The 22,842-nt window shown below is 47.1% G+C and overlaps 1 protein-coding gene across 2 annotated transcripts in view; it reads right to left on the minus strand.

Annotated features, from left to right (window-relative positions):
* CGNL1 (cingulin like 1) overlaps nucleotides 1-18,050 on the minus strand; it is a 73,159-nt gene extending 55,109 nt beyond the window's left edge. For both annotated transcript variants that reach the window (XM_033166443.1, XM_033166442.1), the window contains exon 1: nucleotides 17,977-18,050. The gene's annotated coding sequence lies outside the window, so the exon portion shown is untranslated. The remainder of the gene's footprint in view (nucleotides 1-17,976) is intronic.
* Nucleotides 18,051-22,842: the final 4,792 nt, after the last annotated feature.

Consider the following 22,842-nt stretch of genomic DNA (forward strand, 5'->3'; position numbering starts at 1 on the left):
CTCCTTTGAGCTGCCTCTTTCAACCCTCCTTTCTGAACCCTAAACTCTTCCTTCATGGCCTGCCTTTCTCTAACTCAGGGGTAGGCAACCTTTTTATACCTACTGCCCACTAATGCATCTTTTTGATGGTAAAATTTCCTTACCGCCCACCCGTGCTCGATGGAAGGAGGATTCAGCTTGTGCCGTAGAACCCCCTACCGCCCACCCACTAGTGGGCAGTAGGGACCAGGTTGACAACCCCTGGTCTAACTAATGGCACAGACTCTTCTGTTTCACGTTTTAGCAATTTTTATCTGGCCCATAAAATTAAAATAAAAAACACTAAGAAACAAAATGAAAAACAAGAACAATATTTTTGTCATTTTGAGGAGCTAGCCTGGATGTCATCTGAGGAGGCCCTTATAAGCCCTTAGATGTAAGATGGGGGTCTGCAGAAAAACTGGTGGCTAAAGTGAAAAGCTGGTGGCTGGTGGCGGGTGGCGCTGTGGTCTAAACCACTGAGCCTCTTGGGCTTGCCGATCAGGGTCGGCGGTTCGAATCCCTGCAAAGGGGTGAGCTTCCGTTGCTTGGTCCCTGCTCCTGCCTACCTAGCAGTTTGAAAGCACGCCCAAAAGTGCAAGTAGCTAAATAGGTACCGCTCCGGCAGGAAGGTAAACAATGTTTCCGTGCGCTGCTCTGGTTTCGGTGTTCCATTGCACCAGAAGCGGCTTAGTCATGCTGGCCACATGACCCGGAAAAACTGTGCGGACAAACTCCCTCGGCCTGTAAAGTGAGATGAGCGCCGCAACCCCAGAGTCGTCCGCGACTGGACTTAACTGTCAGGGGTCCTTTACCTTTATCTTTAAAGTGACCAAAACCGTTTCATTTTGAATAGTCCTGCTCTTATCTATTAAATATCTCCTTTGTTATGTAAACTAGGGGCAACATGTTGCTACAGAAATGAAATAGCTGGAGACACTTCCTGATCTGCAGCATGACTTTCTTTCTCCAAACTCCCCATCTGCACCCTCCTTCAGGTAAACCATGTGAGGCTAGATAAAGGATGGGGATCTGAGCCTTGCTGGTGGGCTGGATCTGACATCTCCCCCACCCCATCCCAGTGGGCCAAGTATGACAGGTGGCCAGGGCTGCTCATCTGTCAATCACATCAGGTGACCCACAAAGGTTGAAATCAGGCAAAGGGCTACCTAGTCAGCTGATTGTTGGGGCGTGTCGAGGTCTAGCCAATCAGCTAATCAGAGAGGCCCACAAACCCCCTTTAGGTCCAGTTGCATCTTGACCCGCTTTGTACCAGAAGATTGCATGTGGCTTTCTCACCCTTGAGCTAGATAGACAAATAGTCTGATCTGTTCCCAGGTATGGAGTCTCTGTTTTACCAGTCTAAGCCTGCTGGCTGGAACTGATGAGAACTGTAGTCCAAAACTTCTGGAGGGCTTCAGGTTGGGAAAAAGCTGGTCTAAAAGGTACAATTAACAGGTAAGGCCCCATTTCCTCTTTTTCCTCCTCAGTGTGTTTCTTGCCCTGTTGATGCAGAGCCCCTGTTACAAACTAGACTATGGGAGAAACATGTGATTCACTTTTTGGAGTTCCTTCTTGAACATCAAAGCAGCCTTTGTGGAAACAATGGCAAAGAAACGGTGGTTGAACTACCACTGAGAGCCGGGAGCCTTCAGTTTGCGCTTTCAAGCACAATAGCTGGTTTGTGTCCAAATATCTGATAACAACCAGCCCTTTTCTCCACAGGAGGCTCTCTGGCTTGTTTTACTAAGTTTTCCTCCAGCCAAGACTCCAGAAAACCTTGTGTCTCCATAAGGCAGGACTCCCAACAAGATAATTACTGCTCTGTTTCAATACGGCAGGCATCCCAGATGCATTTCTGATGCAACAGCATTTAAAAGGGGGAAAATGCTTTAAAATGCAGTTAAAACATAAGAAAGACGCTAGGATGCTTCACTAGGATGCTTAGGACCCAGCTCCATGGCTGGGGGGTGGGAAGGGGCCACAGCCTTCAATCACCCCCATCTCAGATGTGGTCCCCCATCCAAAGTGCCACTTGGAAGCAGTTCCCACCCTGCCATGGACTGTATGAACTGGGCCCCATTCATGTACTCCTCATGGGAGCCAGGATTCTGTTTGTGTGGTGGAATAACCAGTGCAAGCTGGCATCATCTCATGCAAGGCGGGTGCCCCATAGGGAAGCCTGCCTAGGCAGTGGCCTCATTTGCACAATTACATACACTCAACTCATTCACTTGCTCACTCTACCATCCCTATCAAAACCCAATTATAAACAGGGGTGCTTCTCTCCCTCCCCCAGCCGCTTTCTGTGTCATGTATGCCTTCCTTCTCAGATGCTTTTGCCGCCCTCCCAGCATTATTACAGTCCTTGCTTCCTTAATTATCATTCCATTCTCTGGGAAACTGGCCTCCGACCAGAGTCTCCTTTTTAACTCATTCCTCAGGGCAGTCAGATGTTTAAATATGCAGCCAAGGCTGCATTAAGCACAAAGAGACCCAAGCAAAAATGACATCACCGCGGGGGGGGGGGCTCAGGCCTGCAGAAGCCGCTGCTGCTTCCCCACCCCTGAAACTCCCAGTGTACTCTTTGGGGCCAACCCTAAAGAAGAGTCCCTCGGAAGCAACACTCTCCCCCTGCCACTGCAAAACCTGCAAGGGAGAAAGAGTTGCAGCTGAACCCTGGACAGTCAGTCAGCATCACCAACCCTAAACTGGATGGTTTGGAAGTGCCTAGGGCTGTTGCTTCCTCTGTTCCTGTGTGGGGTGGGGGTTACAAAATAAAAAATTCCTTCCAGTAGCACCTTAGAGACCAACTAAGTTTGTTCTTGGTATGAGCTTTTGTGTGCATGCACACTTCTTCAGGTACACTGAAACAGAAGTCGCCAGATCCTTAAATATAGTGAGGGAGTGGGGAGGGGTATTGCTCAGAAGGGTGGTGGGAATGGGTGATGGCAGGGAAAGGCAAGGGGTGAGATGGCTAAAGATAGCTTTGTCATGTATAATGAGATAAGAATCCAATGTCTTTGTTCAGACCAGGTTTCTCCATGGTTTTAAGTTTGGTGATTAGTTGCAATTCAGCCACTTCTCTTTCCAGTCTATTTCTGAAATTTCTTTGTATTAAGACAGCTACTTTGAGATCTTTTATAGAATGTCCTGGGAGATTGAAGTGTTCTCCTACTGGTTTCTCTGTCTTGTGATTCCTGATATCAGATTTATGTCCATTTATCCTTTGGCGTAGGGTTAGCCTGTTTGTCCAATATAGAGAGCTGAAGGGCACTGTTGGCATTTGATTGCATACACAATGTTGGAAGATGAGCAATTAAATAGTCCTGAGATGGTATGTTTGATGTTGTTGGGGCCAGTAATGGTGTTGTCCGGGTTTATGTGGCAGCAAAGTTGGCATCTGGGTTTATTGCAGGCTCTGGTACCAGTGTCCATGTTGAGTCCTGTTGTTGTATTATTGTGGGTGAGGAGCTGTTTGAGATTGGGTGAGTTCATGCGTGCTTTAGGTGTGGTGAGTGGGTTTGTGTGTGCACCTGCAAATGGCATGCAACGCTCAGAACATGGCCAACCTTCAATGCCAGAGAAGGTTAGTCACACCCAGACTTGACCCCGGACCTGCCTCCTTCATACTTGATGGCTTCGTCGTCACACTTTGCATGAGTCTTTGTCCTCTCCAGTTCTATCCAATCCACTTTCATATCCAATCCACTTTCATTTCATCCACATTCCATCCACTTTCATTTCAAATCTTTCCAGGTCACATTCTACAAAGAGCCATACACCATACATACACACATACACACATATGCACATATGTATAAGTAAATTTATTTTCCTCATCCATGGGTATTCCTTTTATAAAATGTCAGTTATATCAGTGTTTCCCAATACGTAGGTCACAACCAGCAAAAGGGTTCTGGGCTTTAAAAGCAGCAAACCCAATGCTTTTTTTCTGGGGGGACACAGGGGTACGCATACCCTACACATTTCGTGAATCTAAGTTTGGCCTCATTGAGGTGCAGTATTTCAATATGAGTAGGAAAATGAAAGTAACCCTAAACATTTTTTTTAAGAAAAAAAGCACTGAGCAAGCCCAAAATAAATACTGCTTGTCACCCTAAACTGCTTTGATGAATACCTTTCAATTTTTTGTTTACCGGTAGTTCACATTTTGTAATGCTGTTTTGACAATTGTAACTGAACGTCAGAAAGGCTTACATTTTAACACTTTGGGTACTGCCCTGATCCAGTGATGGGCCACCACAAGGTGCTCATGCAGGAAGTCACCCTCAGTGACCACCACAGCTCACCTCCAATGTGCATCGGAGGCAATTTGCAACCATCACTCAAAACACCTCCCTGCACAAGCACCCTGTGGCAAACCATTACTGTATTTGCTGCCAAGGTTAGTCAATAGTTAATCCGGGGGTGATTTGAAGTTCATTATATCTGCTCATGTAGCCGTGCGTTTTTAGAATAAATTTTTTTATAGCTTATTAAGTAAAATCCTGCAATCAGGTGGTTCTTACATTCCCATGAACAAGACTGGATAGCTGTGTAAGTGCTATAAACAGTCCAACGAACTCTACTTTAATAAGTGTTAAGCAGATTTTTTGCCAGGTTGCCTCAAGTAATGTTAGAGAATGGGCAAAGTTGCAGTTAAAATACATGAAACTGACTGCTGCCAAAGGCCTGTGGTCCAAACCCCATGCGACAATAAACCAATGGGTCACCATAATAAGCACATTGGACTTGTGGGCAAGGGTTGGGAACCCCTGTGTTATGCCATATTTATCCTGCACCCAGGTCTTCCATCCCTTGTTATATTGCTTCCCAGTTGGTTTGTCATTGGTCTTCCTCCACTTAACTTCACTTTCTGAATTGCATCCACTATAAACACAGTACCGGAGACAAAGCTCACCTAACAAGCCTCTGTACACATTTTGGCTTTCGGTTCGGCTTCCTGTTTTCTTTTAACAATATACGTATTATTCTTCTGTCATCGTATCCGGCTCCTGTCAATAAATGCTCTGTAACTTAGTTGGCTAGGGCTGATGCAGGAGGGCACCACGTTGGCAAAGGTTGTGACTGTATTTCTGAAGTGTGGCTTAATCTATTTATTCATAACCCTGTCAATATTTGCCTAATTTTGAGGGAGAGGTACTAACAGGTGTATTTTTAAGTCTCTGCCTGCTAGTTTTAGGAGCTGGGATTTTCTATATCCCTGCTTGCTCATTTTTCAGTTCTAATGCTGACTGATTCCTATCAAAGAATGTCTTCTCTTTGTCACATTTTACCTATTTTGCTTTCCTTCTCATTGTCTGAAAGCTTCTTTTCTGAATAGTTTCTTTAAATATTGCTACCATTATATTTCTTGTAAATTGTGCCATCTTCAGCCAAATTAGAAATTATTCAAGAAAGTCAGAATGGTAGTGGTAAGAGGACCTGTAATTGGTCTAGTTGGTGAAAGTTTTTTTAAAAAAATATTTTTAAAGTATTTCTCACTGTCTGCTCAGGTTTCTAAGTGTATGGATGTAGTTGCTGAGAATCTTCTACCATCCTTGAGCTTGGTAAGGCCTTTCTTGAGCCCTATTTTGTTGCAATGTATGGCATTTTATATTATATTCTGTTGTTTTAATATGCTGTTGACTACTTTGGGGAGATTTGGACTGAAAAACAGCATATTGCAGTCATAATGGTATTGCTCGACAACTCTCCTCTTACTGCAATTGGTTAGTTTGGGGCTATTATGTCAATGCAACGTGGGTCATTTGTGAGATTTTAATGTTGCTAATAATAATATCATCAGCGTGAATAATAGTGATACTTAGCATGGAAACAGTACTTTTGAGTGTTCAAAGTATTTAACATACTTTATATCTTGTACATAACATACATTATACTGTATCTTGGTGTGACCATTAACAACAACTGTGTAAAGAAAGTTAACACTATCCTATTTTGCAGATCTGGAGGGAAGGGTATGTTAAGGCTTAAGGCATGGGTAGGCAAACTAAGGCCCAGGGGCCGGATCCAGCCCAATCACCTTCTAAATCCGGCCCACGGATGGTCTGGGAATCAGCGTGTTTTTACATGAGTAGAATGTGTGCTTTTATTTAAAATGCATCTCTGAGTTATTTGTGGGGCATAGAAATTCGTTCATTATTTTTTTCAAAATATAGTGCGGCCCCCCACAAGGTCTGAGGGACAGTGGACTGGCCCCCTGCTGAAAAAGTTTGCTGACCCCTGGGCTTAAAGCTAGCTGGGGAGCGTATAGAGCAGGCATAGGCAAACTGCGCCCCTCCAGATGTTTGGGACTACAATTCCCATCATCCCTAGCTAACAAGAACACTGGCCAGGAATGATGGGAATTGTAGTCCAAATATCTGGAGGGCCAGAGTTTGCCTAGGCCTGGTATAGAGGAGTTGACATTCAAACTGAAGACCTTGTTTGCATTTCTGTCTTTTAGTCAGTGCTGTTGCTTACAACCAGGAAAATCCTAACAAAAGAAAAAATTAAAAAATCCTTCCAGTAGCACCTTAGAGACCAACTAAGTTTGTTCTTGGTATGAGCTTTCGTATCTGAAGAAGTGTGCATGCACCAAGAACAAACTTAGTTGGTCACTAAGGTGCTACTGGAAGGAATTTTTAATTTTTAATTTTGTTTTTACTATGTCAGACGAACACAGCTACCTACCTGTAACAGGAAAATCCTGACAACTTACATGAGCAGTTTGTAAATATTTATACTGAAGGCAAATTATCTCCAATTTTTATGGTAAAGTAAATTTTAACCAATATACATTCCATTCCTGCTAGAGTAGAATAAACTCTTACTTCCAGGAATAACGCAACAACCCTTTCCTTGACGGTTCTAAAGGCTTCCCTCTGAATCACAGCCGGCAAGCGGATCCCGAGAACATCAGGAGAATCAGGAAACTGCTCCAAACTGCTGGGCAAAGCCCAGCAGGCAACCTCTAGGCATACAATGTGGGGTTTACTTAGAGGAGGGTGGTTGCAAGCATGTGGCAGTGGCATGCAGACAAAAAAGCCTTTGAACAAAGTCAACTTCCGCTGTCCCACCTTGTTTGTTTTCCTCTCTAAAATTTGCCAGAAGAGCCTTTGGACTTTCAACGCAACACTATCCATCAAAAGCAAAAGATCGCCGACACGCTGGGTCCACATTTCAGTGCCTACAAGCCGTTGGCCAGCAAGAGCCAGTCACCTCCCGCCCTTAGCTGTCAAACCTCCCTGCTGTTTCCCAATGCTATAATAAGAGAATTTCCAGCAAAAAAGGGAAAGGTTGACAGCTATGCTCCCCCCCCCCACCTGCACCAGCCTTAGCTCAGAAGATACAAAATAAAGAATCAGACAGATTGCAGGGGTGCCGGCAGCTCTCTGAGCTCCTGTCTAGCCAAACATCTCCATTATCTGTGCATCACTTCAGGGCCTGACAGAGGTGTGCTGTTTTCCACAAGCCTGGAGGGGGGGCTGGGAGGGATAGGTTCAGTTCAACACAGGGTGGTTATTTGACCCTTTCCCCCCCCCCACCTCCCCTTTTCCTGTTTTGAACTCTTCCCCCCAACCCAGCTGTTATCAGCTACTGCGGGAATGAAGCAGGGCATATAGCTTGTTAACTAGGGAAATGGCATAGTGAAAGGGTTCACCTCCTCCAGCATCAGTCCTGCCATTGGGCAGGGTGAGCCTGTAGCCTCAGGCAGCAGGTAGCCTACTGCTTGGAGGGTGGCAGAACCCCACCCCTTCTGGGTTCCCTAAGGCAGCCTGCTCACCTCAGATACTGTTGAGAATAAAAGCCTCACCTGCCCGTCTGGTAGGATTCTGCATGTGGGATGGGGTGAGCCCCATGTGCTCCTTCACTGGCCCTGGATTCCCCGCCCCCTCCAGCTCAGGTGATGACAACAGCTTCTTTCAAGGCAAAAGACCCTATAAACCAGGGGTAGGCAACCTAAGGCCCGTGAGCCGAATGTGACCCAATCGCCTTCTCAATCCGGCTTGCGGACGGTCCAGGAATCAACATGATTTTACATGAGTAGAATGTGTCCTTTTATGTAAAATGCATCTCTGGGTTATTTGTGGGGCATAGGAATTTGTTCATTCCCCCCCCCATATATATAGAGGGGGGGAGTTCGGCCCACCACATGGTCTGAGGGACGGTAGACTGGCCCACGGTGGAAAAAAGTTGCTGACCCCTGCTATAAACAGACACCCACTTTGCCGGATGCGACCCTGTTCCAAGGAATCAAATCAGGGGCCTCCAGTGTCTGCCCACAGAACTGATAACTAAGGTGGGCCCATGCTTTTAAAGTGGGGTACAAAGACAATAAATATCCATTCTGATTATTTGAAAATACCCATCTTTTCCAGAAAGGCAGCTTTCCAAAGGGCAAAGTTTGAAAGAATTCCCATGAAAATCTATACATATCCCTACCTATCAACAGAGAAGAGTTTCAGCCTAGCTTTCCAAGCAGGAGGATCATTTTCTATCTGTGGGGATACTTTTTATCAGGGAGCACCAAGTTCCTTCTCCGAGGCTCAGATCCTAGATTGCTGCTATTAGTGGTGCCCCAAACCAACCCACTGGGCCAGGCAGCCATCCTCCATCCCATCTCTGCTCTTCCTCATGCTGGGGCAAACTCTGCAATCTTCCAGTTTGCAAATATTAATGATCGTATTTTGCATTTTTGTTGCATTTCTTGAGGGTTCAGAGCACTTTGTCCCAGCAACATGTCCCAGCACTTGTCTCCGAATGACCTCCAAACCTCATCTGTTCACACACTCCAGAATTGTTGGGGTTTTTGAGGAGGGTAGGGATCCTTTGCCAGCACCAGTAAAGAGGCAGGAACTCCTGGGGCTCTACAGGAGGCTGAATTTCCCTGCCTTTCAAACTTCTGTTCTCCAAGGGCACTTTTGGCTCCCAGCAGCTGTTGGGTAAACAACTTTTGCAGTACAGCAAAAGGGCCAGGGGGAGGGATCCAAAAGGAGGGCTTCCTGGAGCAGGCAAGTCGCTGCGCCCTTGGAACAGCTCCACAAACAATTCACCTTCATGCATGACAACACTCCAGGCAAGCTAACTTTTTTTGCAGGGGGAGGGGGGAGCTTTCTATTCCATACTCTGATAAGGAAGAGGTAGAATCAAAGAGGAAGAGAAGAATAGCATAGCATGGGGGGGGGGGTGTAAGCCCACCTTCCACCAAAGCAGCACCTGCTCCAGACCACCTGTACCTGACGCAAATAAGTAGGAGTTATGGTGACAGCTGTCAAGCCGGAATACCCTTCCCCACAAAGGTACTATAAGAAGTGAACCAAAGAAATTGGGCTGGTCAAAAGCCCTTTGGAAAGCTGCCTTTTTGGGAAAAATGGGTATTTTCAAATAATCAGAATGGATATTTATTGTCTTTGTAAAGGTAAAGGTAAAGGGACCCCTGACCATTAGGTCCAGTCATGTCCGACTCTGGGGTTGCAGCGCTCATCTCGTGTTACTGGCGGAGGGAGCCGGCGTACCGCTTCCGGGTCATGTGGCCAGCATGACAAAGCTGCTTCTGGCAAACCAGAGCAGCGCACGGAAACGCTGTTTACTTTCCTACCGGAGCGGTACCTATTTATCTACTTGCACTTTGAAGTGCTTTCAAACTGCTAGGTTGGCAGAAGCTGGGACCGAGCAACGGGAGCTCACCCCATCGCGGGGATTCGAACCGCCGACCTTCTGATCAGCAAGCCTTAGGCCCTGTGGTTTAACCCACAGCGCCACCCGTGTCCTTATTGTCTTTGTATCCCACTTTAAAAGCATGGGCCCACCTTAGTTATCAGCTCTGTGGGCAGACACTGGAGGCCCCTGGTTTGATTCACTGTTAAGCATCATATTCCAGACACCCTTCACCCCTTCCAGGTGATAGATTAAATCTGCATTTAATGTGGAAATTTCGGATTATTGAAATAGGAGACACAGAGATCTCCTGAGAAGGATTGGGATCACAGTGTGCAGAGATGGAGTGAATCTTTCCTCTATTTTTCTGCCAAATCTCTCTCTCTCTCTCTCTCTCTCTCTCTCTCTCTCTCACACACACACACACACACACACAAAACTAGCCCCAAGACAGAAGCCTCTACTGGAGCCCAAACAAACTCTCCCTAGGAGTTTTGGAAGGAGAAAGAGGCATTTGTTGGGATACCCTCCAGACCCCAGCTGTAATCTAAGCCTATTGCAGAGTTTGGTTTTGTTCCAGGGTCCTATCAGACTCTGGTCTCCTCCAAGGTTCCAGCAGGGGCTGCAAGGGGCCCAGCTGGAAAACCAATGACTGACCCCTAAGTCACTGTTGTGCTTGACTACCTAGAGCAAAACCTGGAGATGGAAACATCTGTGCTCTGACATCACTTCCATGTCCACTTCCAGACAATGGAGAAGCAGCCAAGAGTGGCTGACAGTGAAAGTTGGACAGAACATGCTCTCCAGGGGAGGGGGCAAGGGTCGCAGGTACAAAACAATGGCACAAGAAAAAGTTTCTCCAACTACAGCTACCAGCTTTTTCTTTTTTCCTTTTGCAAGGGGTGAGCCAAAGTTTTCTTCTTGTTTCCCTTCTGAGTTACATTCACCCAGACCTCCCTCCTGGCCCCGGCCCCCATTTCTCAGCACACAGGACATGTCAGAGTACAAGTGTGAATTAAAAACAAACTTTGCACTCATTATTTCTGGTGTGATCCTCCAGGAGCTCCCACTTGACCAGCCCTCCCCCACACCCCCAGAGTGTCTCAGGATCTTGGAGTCGCGGCTCTTGGTGGATCCTCTGCAGTGCAGGTGTGTATATCCAGTAGCTCACAAAAAGCCAACATTGCAATAATTAAATGAATTTAGAAGCCAAGGAGCAGCTGTCTCTGCTTTTGCAGCAAACACCAGAACTTAAAGGAACGACGCTTTAACACGCTCATGTGTAGCAAGGTTTCAGCTACTTGTCAAAGTTTAACATTCGTGTTAAATGTTAATGCTGGGTTAGCAAATCATCACACACACACACACACACACCACAACGAGCCACACATTTCTGCAATCAAGCATGTTGTGCTCAGTTGTTATAAACTTTCTGCCACTGAGTGTGAAAAGCCCAAGACAGCAGCACTAGCTCAGCCTGGTTCTATGGCCTTTTCAGCCCAGCCCCTAAGGAAGGTGGAGAACAGTTCTTCTCATGCTAGACTAAGATGGAAAGCAAATGCACACCAAATCCACTGACAAGCAGCAACAGAGGGCTTGCCAGGGGCGCACCTCCTGACAGCCTAGGTCATGGGTAGGCAAACTAAGGCCCAGGGGCTGGATCCGGCCCAATCACCTTCTAAATCCGGCCCGCAGACAGTCCGGGAATCAGGGTGTTTTTACATGAGTAGTTACAGGTAGGTAGCCATGTTGGTCTGCCATAGTCAAAACAAAATAAAAAATAAAAAAATCCCTTCCAATATCTGAAGAAGTGTGCATGCACACGAAAGCTCATACCAAGAACAAACTTAGTTGGTCTCTAAGGAGCTACTGGAAGGATTTTTTTATTTTTTATTTTGTTTTTACATGAGTAGAATGTGTGCTTTTATTTAAAATGCATCTCTGGGTTATTTGTGGGGCATAGGAATTCGTCCATTTTTATTTTTATTTTTCAAAATATAGTCCGGCCCCCCACAAGGTCTGAGGGACCGCTTCTGAAAAAGTTTGCTGACCCCTGGCCTAGGTAAAGGTAAAGGGACCCCTGACCGTTAGGTCCAGTCGTGGATGAATCTGGGGTTGCGGCGTTCATCTCACTTTACTGGCTGAGGGAGCCGGCGTTTGTCCTCAGACAGCTTCCGGGTCATGTGGCCAGCATGACTAAGCCGCTTCTGGCGAACCAGAGCAGCGCACGGAAACACCGTTTACCTTCCCGCTGGAGCGGTACCTATTTATCTACTTGCACTTTGATGTGCTTTTGAACTGATAGGTGGGCAGGAGCAGGGACCAAACAACGGGAGCTCACCACACTGCGGGGATTCGAACCGCCGACCTTCTGATCGGCAAGCCCAAGGCTCAGTGGGTTAGACCACAGAGCCACCCACGTGTTCTACAGTAAATCCACTGACAAGCAGCAACAGCGGAGCACCTCCTGACAGCCTAACCCACAGAAATTTAATTGTTTGAAAGTCTCAGTTTTTGCTGCTCAAAGTCAAACACACACAGAAAGAGAGAAAGAGAAAGAGAGAGAGAGAGAGACTTTTCTCCTTAATACTGTAGCGCCTCGGACAAAAGATGGATAAAATTTGCTCCCCAAAGCTCTATGCCTGTTTTTACAGGAGTTATGAAAGAGATGCTTCCTTTTCCATCTTCCACCCTAACATTGTGATAATGACAGGTCAGTTCAAGTCCTGCCAACATTTCCATCCTGAGATCCAAAAATGTCAGGCCTTTTTCATTATCTTAACTGCAGCCCATTCTCATGTGTGAGGTTTATTTCAAAGGTTGCTTATCAAACAAGCATACATTAAAGAAATCAAAACTCCAGAAGAAACAACATAGCTATATCTGCTGCTTTTCCTCAAGCAAATGTGGACAAAAGTTCCCACCTTACATTGTTCTATGATCAGGGAGAGGGAAGATGAACCAAGGCCAGAGAGACCCACTGGGCTCAAGACACACAACCCTGTGGAATTCTGTGGTGGGTGATCTTGGGAAAGTTGCTGTTTTTCAGCCTATCCTACCTTACAGGGTTGTTGCGAAGATAAAATGTGTTACCTGTAAGCTCCTTGGAGAAAAGCATAGTACAGTGGTACCTCGGGTTACATACGCTTCAGGTTACATACTCCGCAAACCCAGAAATAACGCTTCAGGTTAAGAACTTTGCTTCAGGATAAGAACAGAAATCGCTCGACAGCAGTGGGAGGCCCCATTAGCTAAAGTGGTGCTTCAGGTTAAGAATAGTTTCAGGTTAAGAACGGACCTCTGGAATGAATTAAGTACGTAACCAGAGGTACCACTGTAGTGTAGTAGAAGAAATAAAGTAAAATATACCAGAACCTGTTTCTCTGAAGCAGGAATGGGGAACTTTTATCCAGCGGAGGGCTGCATTGCTTTGTGGGGAACCTTCCGGGACCTGCATATCAGGGCAATTTGGCAGGACCAGATAGCAATGGACGTAACTCTTTCTTTCCTGCAAGAGGCCACATTCCAGCCATGCAAAAGTGTGTTTTTGCTTCACACACACACACCCCTCTGGGTCCAGGCAAGCAAGAGGTATTACCGGTACCATAAATCAAGGACACATTCCAGCCAGGCAAAATGACTTAAGGAAGGTGCGAAGCAGTGCTAGAGACTGGTGTGTCCCGGTGAGGGGCATGGCCTGAGGAAGGTGTCTGAGAGCCTGTTGGAGGGCCTGGGAGAGCTGCATTCACCCCGAAACCTGAAGTACCCCCTCCCCACACCAGCTGCACAGCCTCCAGGTAAATCAGCAAACCCAGAAAGAACCAAGGACTTGTTTTATGTGTCACAAAATAGCCTGAGAGGTCACTGCACATCATCGCCTCACAGCTGAACAAGAAATGCTTCTGGTTACAATGGAAAGGCAAACACAAACATGTCCTGAATCCTAGCTTTACACATTCATTCATTCATTCATTTATACATACATTTATTTGCATGCATAACATGCATCTCAACCCAATATGATTTATTCAGACAAATGAGACATTAATGGTGGTGTCAAAATCTCATCAGGAAAACAAAGTTTCCTTCCTTTTTCCCAGCGTGCCCAACCCAAAACAGTCCCACGTCTACTGCCAGAGCCAGCACAACAGACAAGAGTCCTGTTTCTTTCCACATGCAGCCCCAAGACATTTTAGTCTCCAGTCTCAACTTCTAACCAACCCCTTGCCGCCTCCAAGAATGGTCATGGAGAAGTATGCAAACACCAGAAGATCCCTCTGCAGTTGATGCAAGACAAAAATAGGGCCGGGGAACATGTCTCCCAAGTGCACAGACATCAACATGAGGAAACCATACAATTCGCTCTGTTCTCAGACCCCTTGCTTCAAATAGGACCATTTGGCATATGCTCCAAAAAATTAAACTGACAATCAGCACAAAGAGCAATGGTTTAAAAGACAATAGTAACATTATTTAAATTAAAAGGAGAACAACCCACAGAAGTACAGGCAACTTTAAAAGGGAAACAGGACGGACACACACACACAAAGGAAATGTCCTGGCTAACCTCCACTCAGGAGTCTGGACATATTACTGATTTTTTTTATTTTTCAGGTGTTTATGTCACTGTTTGGCTGAAGAGGATGGCACTGATGAGAATCAAGACCGAACCTTACCACAAAGCCAATAAGCCACTAACAACCTCGACAAAGCAACAATAAAAATCAGCAGCTGGAGACTAACACCAGCGAATTCTTTAGCAGCCCTCCAAAGCCTTAGGAAGAAAAGGGCAGTTTTACTCTCTTTCAGTGGCTTCAGCCCTGCCTTGGAATTCCTCCCCAAGGAGACTTCCGGCAGAGTAGACATGTAAGGGGTTGTACAGTCAAAGACCCAAGAGATTGCCCAGATGGAAAGGCAGCAACATCAAGGAGTCCTGCTCAATACTGTGCCAAACAGAATTGGGAAGAACATTCAGAGTTGCAGGGTCTCCTCAACACTCGCGTTACCAGAAAGGATGCTCTCCGCATTACACAGATCACACAGACTGCATTCAACCCAAGATGTCTACAGCTCAAGAGTCAGCCTAAGATATTTTTCTGCCTGAGATGGCATGCCTTGGTCCATGCAGCACAGTTACGGCAGCATTTTTCCAGGGTTGCAGAGGGGCAACATCCCCAAGCCTATCTGGATTTAACCTGGGGCCTTCTGCACTGCTGAGCTATGACGGTCCTTTCCCGATACAGCTACTGCTGAGAATGAAATGAGTGAAGTTTCCCCAAAGCATGGGACAAAGCAGTCCCAAAACAGACAAGGGAAAAGGACAGGGAGTTTTAAGCCTGCTGTCCTAGGCTGATGCTGCAACAAGGGGAGAGGGTGGGCAGATGGCTCTAGCAGCCCATCATGAAAAGTCAGGAACAGGTAAAGGGATTCCTGACCATTAGGTCTATTCGTGTCCGACTCTGGGGTTGCGGCGCTCATCTTGCTTTATTGGCCGAGGGAGCCGGCGTACAGCTTCTGGGTCATGTGGCCAGCATGACTAAGCCGCTTCTGGCGAACCAGAGCAGCACGCCGGAGTGGTACCTATTTATCTACTTGCACTTTGACGTGCTTTCGAACTGCTAGGTGGGCAGGAGCAGGGACCGAGCAACGGGAGCTCACCCCGTCGCGGGTATTCGAACCGCAGACCTTCTGATCGGCAAGCCCTAGGCTCTGTGGTTTAACCCACAGCGCCACCCGCGTCCCTGGACCTGTTTGGTTCTTTATTTGTCTCCCACCCTCTGCTGTCAGTCAACAATGGGATGCTCACCCTTCTTGTCTCCTTCTCTCTTGGAACAGCGCTTAAGCATTGTGCTTAACAGGAAGGTCGCTTCCAGACAACTTCTTTGCACAAAGTTTGTGGGTATTTATTGAGCGTTTATTCTGATTTGTTTGAGGGGAAGTTCGACAATGTCATGCCAAGAAAATGTTGTCCCAAACTTTCCAGTGCATCGCTATCCTTGTTGTAAAAATTCTGATTTGGGAGAGAATAGAGCTTGTTGTGCAAGAAACACCAAATTTAATAGTGCCTGTATCTGGCAATATTCGATTGAATCCCACCCCAAAACAGTGACTGTCTGAGAGCTCCCAAAGTTGTTTAAGAAACTTAATTTTACCTTCCCTACCAGCCACAGATGTGTGGCCCATCATTAAACTGTGTACCTCTCTGCTTATCCCAGATGACATCAACAGTACTCTGTGACACATCAACCAGCCCAGAACCAGCGGACTGGCTTATCATCCCTGGCTCTACAAATAATGGCCAGAGGAGCAGACATACCATCAGGGAAAGAGCCTCTTTATAGAGGACAAACCTTTCAATGGTCTGAGGGGAGCGAGAGAGAGACTCCAAAAAGCACTTTAAAAAATAGAAAATAAGGATGGGACTATTGGGGAAAATATCATTGATTGTAGCAAACCAATCGTCAGCGGATGCTGCTCCACATGTCTCTAGGCAGATCAGGGTTCACCAACATTTTTGGACCAGTGGGCACATTTCAAATTTTGAGAAAGTGCTGTGGGCATCAGTCATAAAGTGGCTGTCAATGGGTGCATGGCATAACGCAATATGGTTGCCATAGGGCAGCCCGGCATAACACAAAATTAGACAGTGGAGTCATGGTGAAGCTTTCGCCATAACTGTATTTTCTTACTAGAAAAGGTTTAACCAGCAGAAGTTATGTTAAAGGCACAAAAGCTCTTCCCCTCAGTGCCAACCCTAAACCAAAGCTTAGACTGCCCCATTAAACACAAGGAGACTTACTTCTCAGTAGAGAGGTACAGTATACTATTTTACTGTACAGTGAATTCTTAACGAGTGCCTGGTCTTCAGCTCCTGCACAGCAGGAGTCATGCCTAAGCCTCTTTGCAAAGTTTTCACATCCATCCACACTTATTGTGCAGTAGTAGCATTGCAGAAAATAACTTCTAGAGGGAAAGAAGTATCCTGATTGCTAGGGACAAACTACAGAGGTTCGAAGGACTAGAAAATAAGACAGAAGCAGGGAAAAAATAAAGGGAAGGGCAAATAATGAAAGATGATTGTGTCCAGTGAATTCACTAAAGAGTGTGGAGGAGAGAAACCCTTCTTGCACAGTACAGGATCCTAACCCGCCCTAAGCTTCTCTCCTTCTTTTCCTCCTCCAGCGCCACCGGCCTCCTGCTGCTCCTGGGGTACAGACGCCCATGAATCCATGCGCCTAATGGACAAATTTCAGAGAAGCAGAACAGCCTAATGGGCGCAAGCACAGGATTCCACACTCACAGAGATGCCTTTGCCCAATACTGAGATGTCCAAACAGCATCAATTCATGTATAAAATGGAAAATTAATAAAAACTGTTGAAAACAAACAAACAGCATCCATTCTTGAGGACCTCTGAAGGAAAGCAGTGTTGCCACAAGGCCTGATCCTTGTGGATTTTGGGAGACAGTCCGACTCTCAGGGCACAGTAGGAATGTAAGAAAAGCCTACTGGATCAGGCCATGGGTCCATCTAGCGCAGCATCCTTCTCTCACAGTGGCCAACCAGGTGCTTGTGGGAAGCACCCAAACAGGCCATGAGGGCAACAGCAACTCTTCCCACGTGTGGATCCTGGTAACTGGCATTACTAACAGAGGCACAACAAAGCCGCCTGGGCTAACAGCTGTTGATAGCCTTGCCCTCAACAAATCTGCCTAATCCCTTTTGAAAGACTTCCAAGCTGGTGCCCATCACTGCCTCATGTGGGAGCAGGGACCATAGCTCAACTATGCTCCAATCTACTCCAGCCTTACCCAAGGAGGGGGGGGGGCTACCAGATGTTGCCGGACTCCTTTGGCTGTGCTAGCTGGGGCTGATGGGAGTTGGAGTCCAGCAACATCTGGAAGCTGACCTGCCCTAATTTATTTAGCTGCCATGCCTCGTAATTTTAAACATGTAGTAATTGTGCCCATCCTGCTGGTAGGCAGTGAAATCCTAAAGTGGCATTTATTTTGACAAGGCAAAAGAGGAGGGGGAGAGGCTAGCTGGGGAATGATCCTGCAAGAAAGCTTGGGACCTGGATGCTGGGAAGCTTTAGTATGGGGGTAGGGCAGGCCTAGGCCAAGATGCTGGTACCGCAGGTGGAAATCCAAGTGGGACTCAAAGAGGCGATGGAAACCCCGAGGGCAGACTCCCCTTTAAACGAATGGGAACTCCCGGTGGATCGGTCCCCTCCTCTTATGTCCTGGCTATGCCACTCCATCCCTTTGGCTCGAGGGATTCCCGCGCCCTCACCTGGATAGGGCAGCTCCCCTCCAGGGGTCCAGAGGCCCTCTTCCTCCCGGGAAGCTGCAGCAGCAAGGGGCGCCGCGCAAGCTTCGGGGCCGCACAGGGCTCTTCCGACGGCGCCGAGCCCTTCACGGTAGCGAGGCGGAGGCTGCGTTACCAGTACGTCAGAAAACGAGGAGGTGAAGGCTCCCCGCAGCGGCCAGCCGGCCCCGGGGCACGTGCAGAGCGCCGATTCCCCCTGTGCGATCCCGGCCGCCCGTCCACTCGGCATCCAGCGCCGGCGCTCCGCTCCTTCCTTGCAGCGCCCCGTCGAGGGAGGCTCGTCCTCCGAGCCAGGCACGGCCGAGCGCGACTGCCCGCCTCCTCCAGGCCATCGGGGGAGGGACCCAAGACGCGAGGCCACCCCGGGCGGAGGCGGAGTCGCGGAGGGGGGAAAGGCCGCCCTCGCCCTCCGCGGCCCTCTGCACATGCTTGCGGGCGCCCCGGCCGGCCTCTCTCCTCCGAAGAAAACCAGATCCAGGGAAGGAAACCCCGCGGAGCTGAGCTCCGCTCAAGAATGAGGCTCCGCGAGCATGTGCAGAGCGCCCGACCGCCGGGACCGCGACGAGGGAGCCAACTGGCAGCCGGGCCGGAGACAGGAGGCTCCCCGCTTCTTTCTGGAGGGGAGGTCGCGCTTGCCCAACCCAAAGCAAAGTTGAGGAAGAAAGTTTCTCCCTGGGTCTCTTACCAGCTTCGTCCCCTTCCCAATATTCGATTTTTGAAACATATGTATATGGCGGATATAGCAGCAAAGAGTTTGGTGGCTCCTTCAAGATGGCCCGAATCTGTCTTCACGGAATCTCGAGACTACAGACGAAGCCTCCCCAATGACCAAAGGGCGCTGCTGGTTTTAGTACTATAAAAACCAAAAGCTAATAGCCCACCCTCTGCTCTCCGTTTTTAATGGCTCGGTGCCTGATTTGTAAGCCGTCCGTTGATGGGCTAGAGACCCTCAAAGGGGGCGAGGTAGCCATATTTCCAATCAATCAATAGCCTACCTGAAAGTTTGGCGCCGGGAGGGGGGGGGATAACCTGCCTCCCTCCCGCGATGGGGGGAACTGGCAAAGATTCCTTCAGCTTTAACTGAATCAGATTATGAAGGGGGGTGGGTTGTCCCTCGCAGAAGGCGGCCTGCCTCCTCTCGCTGAAACAAAGCCACGAGGTTCCAGATTGTCTGGATATCCAACACTGCGATCCTGTATATGTTTCCTCAGAAGCAAGTCGCACAAGGTGTTCCCAGAATTACAGAGGAATGTCCTGGCTGGAGAGTGACAGACACAAGTCCTGCAAGCCTCAGGCAACAAATCAAAGAGTCGATAAGAACTAGGGAAGCAGGGCAAGGAGCCTCCCTTAGGAGTAAAAAGAGGATTAGAATAAAAGCCTTTACAACAATGAAAGACTATGAATGAGGTGGGGCGAAACCCATGGAAATGCTGATGGGCGACCTTGGTTAAGAACATGAGCATGGCCCCCTCAGGGTTGCATGACCTTCGGGCTTTCTGTGTGGGAGCTGTAAAATGCATACATTAAATGCAGTAGCACTGAGCTACAGCCCATGTCCAATTGGAGGATAAAAATATAAATATAAATACTGTAATTATAAATGAATAAAACAAAATAAAAATAAAAAATCCAGTAGCACCTTAGAGGCCAACTAAGCTTGTTCTTGATATGAGCTTTCGTGTGCATGCACACTTCTTCAGATACTTCTTTCGTGTGCATGCACACGGAAGCTCACACCAAGAACAAACTTAGTTGGTCTCTAAGGTGCTACTAGAAGAATTTTTATTATTTTTTATTTTGTTTTGACTATGGCAGACCAACACGGCTACCTACCTGTAACTATAAATGAATAGATCTCCTTATGCTTCCTCTTGGGTCTCAGGGCGGTTCCCTTTCTGGTCAGCCATGCCCCCCCCCCATCGATTGGGGACGTGCCATTTTGGATTTTACACTTCTGTGTATCAAAATGACAATTCCAGCGGGAACAATTCGTAGCAAGGAAATAGTGGGCAAATAAAGGATTTTTCTTCCCCCCCATGCCTCTGCTCTTCTCCCGACATCACCACCACTCCACGAAATGCAACTTTCCTGATCTGGAGGGGTCCGTTGGGTGCCTGAGTCGTATTTGCTGTCTGAAATAAAGCTTGTCTTCTGGTTCTTATAGCCTGCATTTTGCAAGAGCATTTGTGTTCATTCTTGATCAGATGCACAGGGACATCACTGCCATGAAACAGTTCATTATTCTACCCAAATATCAGTAAGACAGGCCAAAAATAAGTTATAGATGGAGTCAAATGAGAACAATAATCAAACAAATCTCAAGATGACATGAATGCAACCACTAATCTGGCAAGGTCCAAGAGGAAATGAAATGAACAAGGAGAAGCATGAAGAGAAGATGAAGGAAGTTTACCTGCTCCCTCTCAACGTTGTGGGGAGGAGGGGGTTCCAATGACGGCCTCCTTCCCCATTCAGCCTCCTTCCCGTCTCTCTGCCTCCCAATGTCTTCACAAGGTGGCAAGCACCAAATGGAGCTGCCAGGAGGGCTTAGCCCTCCCCCTGCCTTGGCTGTCTGCCTCAGGTGGCAGAAATGGAGGGGTGGGGAGCTGTAGGTTTGGTGCAATCTGTGCAAGTCTGCCACAGAAATGCACAGAGGCCAGGCAAGTTGACTGTGCAGTGGGATATATACAGCACAGAAGGATGTGAGTTTCACCCTAACCTATAATCATGTGAGATGGGGTTATTTTACATTTTAATTAAAAAATTATTCACATACCACTCAGTGCTGGTACTGCGTACCCTTGAGTACTTCCAGAAAAAAAGCTCTGCTACCATTGCTCATCAAATGCCACAGCCGCTCACACACTGGAACAGGCAGCTAACAAAACCTTCAAGAAAATGATACCAAACATTAAAACCAAGATACTGAGCAGTGAAGCAGCAGTGTGATCAAAAACAACAACCCAGCAGGCTGGAGCTGGTTAAAGATCTTAATCAGCAATTTCCAAATACTTTAAGAACATAAGGAAGGGGCAGTCTGGACTCCTCATAGGTGGAAGTTCCAGAGCATATGGGCTGCCTGGAACAGACAACAAGGCCCTGAGCCCAGAGGAGGTCCACAATGAAATTTGGAGCAGAAATTCTCACACACCAAGGGAACTCATTCAGGAGGAGATTTTTGGCAAATACATGCATCCTCCAAATGGAGCATCGGGTCAATGGTCATCTTAGGAAAGCTACCACTGCTCAGTTTCAACACCACCAACCCAACAGCAATCCTGGTGTGTCTTACAGAGCTGACTACCAATTGCAGAGCTTGAAACATAAGAAGTCATATAAACAATAAGTAGTATGGTTAACAGTCATCTTAAATTAATTGGGTATCTCTTTATACCTCAGTCTACCTGATGACCAAGGTTGGTATAATTGCATAGTGATGTTGTTTCCCAGGTGAGCAACTGAGGCTGAGGCACACAGTTATAGTGTGTGGGGGGGGGGGAGAAGGAGAGGGAGAGAGAGAAGTGGGGCCTTGCTGCCTCCCCCCCCCCAGGTTCTCCACCTTCTTCCTTTCTAGGCTTATGAAGGCAAGTGGGTAGTATGATTTGCCCTGGATGGGACAGTCCTGCTAAGACACGTACATCGCTGGCCAAGCTGGGGCCACCCAGTGAAATGGAATTTGAGCCACGCCTTTTGGTCTGGTTCCTTGAGTCAGCTGTAGAGTTAGGAAAGGAAATAAGCTATTATTATCCCCTGAGCCTGTAATTAACCTTGTAACGGAAATGGTTTAATTGCTTCCCAACTGGCAGAGTTTCTCATTCAGAAGACAGTCTTCCAGTTGGGCAAGATGTTCAAAGGGCTGAGGCAGACATCCTCCAAATCACACTTTCCAAGCCCAACATGATGTTCCAAAGAACACAAAGTTCTCTTGAATCTATGCTCAGTTTCAAAAGCAGACCATCTCCATGCAACCTGGGGAAGATAAAGAACTGCTGTTTCAGAATCGGAAGGGCACAGTGTGGCCCCCTGCAGCAGGTGGAGTTAGTTGCCCAACCCCCTGGTCAAGGCCTTTTGTGCAACACAGATTACCTTGTTCCAGTCTGCCCTTTTAAAAGGAGAGGAACTGGGGGATCAGTGCCTCTGATAGTTCCTCTTTCCCCCCATTCACTGTCTTCCTATTGAAATTGCCTCAGAAGCTGCTCAGAAGTTCATGGTTCTGCCCTTCCTGTGGAACATTAACAGCTATTACTATTGCAATCACCACTTTTTTTGTTTTTGTTTTGATAAATGAGTGGATTACCTGAGTAATCATACAAAGTAAGTATTTCTTCCATTATCACATAGATAAATGCTGCTTTACTGGAAAGGCAGTGCCTGTTACAAACACTGTTTACAAGAGGGTTTTTTGGTTTTTGTTTTTTGTTTTTTGGCAAATATGTGGCTTTCACAAGAGCTCTGAAGTATCTTTGGTCTGTGTTCTGCCCCAATGGGTTCACAGGGCTGAGTCAAAAGAGGAATGGCAATAGAAAGCTGCAATTTAAATGTTTTGCAGCAGATGGCCAAATGGTTAGCCTGTTTCAGCCACCCTTTCAAAGTAGCCATTGATTTCTTCTTAATAGCAGACTGTTATCTTGTCATATATAACATGCACACTTATTTATATCGATTCTTCATCCTTATATTCTTATATTTATATTGATTCTTTATCCTTGACTTGACAGGCAGAAGTAACAGAAGAGTCTAGACCATCCTTTGCCAACCTGGTGCCCTCCAGATATTTTGGCTATCAACTCCAATCAGCCCCAGTTAGCACAACGGTCCAGAGTTCAAAAC

This window comes from Lacerta agilis, chromosome 13, assembly GCF_009819535.1.
Source record: "Lacerta agilis isolate rLacAgi1 chromosome 13, rLacAgi1.pri, whole genome shotgun sequence".
Lineage (NCBI taxonomy): Eukaryota > Metazoa > Chordata > Lepidosauria > Squamata > Lacertidae > Lacerta > Lacerta agilis.